Source organism: Camelina sativa, chromosome 11 (genome assembly GCF_000633955.1).
Source record: "Camelina sativa cultivar DH55 chromosome 11, Cs, whole genome shotgun sequence".
Lineage (NCBI taxonomy): Eukaryota > Viridiplantae > Streptophyta > Magnoliopsida > Brassicales > Brassicaceae > Camelina > Camelina sativa.
In genome coordinates this window covers 30,011,823-30,016,112 of record NC_025695.1, presented here as the reverse complement: position 1 = coordinate 30,016,112, position 4,290 = coordinate 30,011,823, and the positions used below count along the sequence as shown (strand labels likewise).

The 4,290-nt window shown below is 29.6% G+C and overlaps 1 pseudogene; it reads left to right on the top strand.

The window, feature by feature from the left end:
• On the top strand, positions 267–1,312 carry LOC104724667 (annotated as a pseudogene).

Sequence of the window (4,290 nt, the reverse complement as noted above, 5' to 3'; positions counted from 1 at the left end):
GTGTTTTTTGTGTCACAGGTGTAGCACAAAACTTTAACCCAAAAAAAACAATGAGTGAATCACAAGAAGATCGAGAAAAAAATCTTTACCTTCCATGGACTCCACAAGAAACAAGAACGTTAATAGAATTACTATTAGACGGTGTTGCTGCGGGTTGGCGTGATTCAAGTGGTGTATTTAGCAAGTTTACAGTGGAAAGAAAAATACTGCCTGTTATTAATGAAAAACATGGGGGTGGCAAACTTCATAAACACTACCTAAACAGAATGAAGACCTTGAAGGGAAAATACAACAGTGGTCTTGATCTTTTTCGTTGCAGCTCCGGGTTTGGATGGGATCCAAGCACAAAAAGGTTTACGGTTCAGCTGAGGTGTGGGCTAATTATGTAAAGGTAAACTACATAAACTTTAGCTTTTCTTATGTTTTTCTAATCATGGCCGTGCGTATGGGTAAGAAAAAAGGCATTTGCCTCAGGCCCCAAAATATATAGTTTTTGTGTGTGTTTTTGGAATTTTAATTCTGGAAAATATGATGTATTATTATGGTTTGAAAAGTCCTTTTATTTCCTAAACAACCCATGTATGACTCATTTAAATATATTTATTTATAAAAATATACAAAAAGGAAAACAAAACCTTAAATTGTGAAAGACCGAGTAAGGTCGTGAAACAGAAGGAAAAAAGATTAAGAGAAGTTGGTAAAATAGTTTATTGAGAAAGAAGAACGATTATGTTTAAGGTTTTTTTAGATATATTTTTTTTTCAAAAATTTATATTTTTGAATTTTTGATATTTATTTTATTATACTTTTGAATTTTAATATTTATTTATTTTTTCATAAAATATATTAAAAGAACCTCTAATGTTAAGTTCGCCTTAAGTCCCGATAGAACTGGGCACGGCATTGTTTCTAATACAACTTTCAAAAGAATATGGAAGGTTGTATCAATTTTTTAACTATTTGAATTTATTTATGGTGAAAACTTTAAAAATAATAAGCAAATAAACTTTGAAATTTGTAATTATGCTAAATTATTTTTCTTTCATTTAGGGGCATCCGAATTTTAAAAAATTCCAAAATGAAACATTTGAAGAATTTGATGATCTCAAAATCATATTTGAGGACCACGTAGCAACCGGTGGAAATGCTATTGGATTAGGTGATGGTACGGATGCTCAAACAAGTGGAACTGCAGGAACAAAGCAAACAAGTTCTACTGAAGATTTTTCTATGGATGTTGAGGAAGACCATGAAACACCTTTGTCTTTTGTATGCAGCAATGCAAGGGGCTCTCTAGACAAACTACCTTTAAGAAAGAAGCATAGAAGCAATACTAACAATGTAAGTGAACCATCAAGTCAATCTGAAGGTTCAACAGATGTCCATGCTGAGATTAATTTTATTGACAACAAAAACTCATAAACTCTTCGATCTAATACAAGAAAGAGAAACAAGACAACAAAGAGAAGCTGAACAAAGAGAGGTCAAGAAGAAAAGAAATAATGTATGGGAAGCTATCAAAGAAGTTCCTAATTTGGAAGAAAACATTCGTTACGATGCAGTCAAAATGATTCACCAATTAGGAATGAAAGAAGTCTTTGTTAGCATGTCCACTGATGAGCGTTATGGTTGAATTAAGCGTAACGTGATGGAGTGCTAATTATTATTAGGGGAACACCCTTTCTGCTTTCTCTTTATAAGTTGAATTATTTTTATTAGGTGCTTCATGATTTTTTGTCTTCTAATATGGTTGGTTTGCTATTACGTATTGTTATGTCTGATATTATAGGTTGAATTATTTCTTATTCTTTATCATGTCCGATATTTACGTATTGTTACGTATTGTTATGTTCGTGCATGAACACCCTTCATGCTTTTTATTATTATCATGTCATTCTTTCTTTCATGATCTTTTGTCTTCTAGTAGGTTTGCTATTACGTTAGTTTTTTTTTTCCAAATCCACCCAAATAACTAGGTGGAGACCAAGGATTTCAATTTCTATATTTATAAGTAAAACATATTTTCAAATCCATCCAAATCCAATATGAAATCAAATCCATCCAAATCTTTGATAATGAATAAGGGGTGATTTTAATTAGGATTTAGAATTCATAGATCCAATAACACATAATTTTAGTAAAGATTTTAAAATGAATGATTGAATAACACATGATTTAACTTGGATTTCTACATCCATTAAAATCAAGGATCCAATAACCCCCCCTTCATTACCATTTTACCAAGCATATCCATTTACTTTGAGACTTGACGAACCAAAACTTGGAACGTACGATTAGGTTACAATTAATCTATATTATTATTTTTGAAGTACATTTTTTGTTATGTCCTTGAAGTTTCGGTTATTTAATTTGTTTTATTTACAACATTAACCCCTAAAACAATTCCATAAATAACATTGCAGATAAACTTAAATTGACCAACATTTGTTACATTTATTGCCATAAAATCTTAACAACATCTATACATTCCGATTTTTCCAAAAACAACTCTACCCATTAAAGTTTTAACCCATTAAATCTCCAAAACTATTTTTATGGATGCTAGAATATCTCATATTTAAATGACATACAACATATTTTCCATAACAAAAATTTACAATCTCCATAATTATATTAACATTAATAAATTTTCTAAACCGAAAATCCAATTTTAGAATGATTTAAAAACCAAAATTCACAAATATTTAACTTTAGCAAGGAGACATACATTTAATTCAGTATATATTTTATTTAGAAATTGAATATTGTTTGGTAATAATATAAACAACTAAAAACGGAATACAATTAAATTTCGCTTTTATTGGTCTCGATAAAAGACTCCTTCCTCATCAAGCATATTTAGATATATAAATATCAACTTCAAAAACTATACAAAACATCTACAACTAAAACCTACAACCTCATATCTAAAAGAAAAATGGCTGCAACATTTGTTTTTTTGAGAGATGTCCGCCATTACAAGACGGCGTGAAGGTGCAAGTGAAAGTCCTTCACTTGTGGCGTCAATACACAAGCAGCACTGTGGAAACCTGGAGCTGATCTTGGCACTGTAAGAATCACACAAAAACACAATTTCCATTATTCTCTTTTATTATTCACATGAATATTACTATGCTGCTTTAATCATTTCAGGGAATGAAATCCACACATCAGTCAAAAAAGACATGGTTACACGGTATATTTGATTATTTTGATTAGTTTTTTTGATTATTTTTTTTACGCAAAAACTTATTTTGATTATTATTATTTTCGCAAAAACTTATTTTGATTTTGGTGAGACAGGTTGGCATTAATCCCATATAGGGAGTTAAGTGGAATTGTTTTAAAAAAAAAAACACTTTTAGATGTGTACCAGGAGATAAATATATTACTAGACTATATATATACCACGCGGGTTAAAACCTTGAAAACACTACAAAAATTCTATGCTTTTAATACTTATATTAAATACCTATAAATTTTTATATTTTTAAAATTAATAAAACAATCATAAAATAAAAAATAAATACAATATAAATTTTAAAATCCCTACTATTATTTGTAAAATCGTTTAACTAATAAACATTTGTTTTGTAAGAAATTATAATGGTATGTCATTGGATTTATGACCAAATATTCGATTTAATTAAAGGGTAAGGACGAAATTTCCCACCCCTCCTAAACGGATAAACACGCAGGTCTGTATAACCCGTTTTATTATTTCGGAGCTTATAATTTAATCCTGACCGTTCAACAAATATACATCCTAACCGTTATTTTCAAACCTATTCGTTTACTTATATCATTGGGCCCATATTAACAAACTAAATATATGGAACACAAATTATTCAAATCTACCACTACCCATTTTGATAGAAATCTTTCTATTAAAAATCCGGCTTTCTTTGTTAATTTATCTTCATCGACATAAACTACCATTAAATGAATTCCATAAATATCTCAAATCTACCATTAACCATATTTGTTAGAGATCTTACGAAAAAAAAATCCCGCATTCTTTGTGAATTTAGCGTAATCGACAAATCCTACCATTAAATCAATTCCATAAATATCTAAACCGACTATGATAGTTACCATATATCCATAATGTTACTTTAAATTTTAACAATATATGGTAACCGATATTCCCTCAAAAGACCGAATATACCTTAAACTCTTTTAGTATAGAGATCTTTATTCCTGTTGACATTATCGGATCATTAAATCAATACCACCTTAATTATCGGTGTGAATATTCGATACACTATCGTAAACATTATATATGAACAT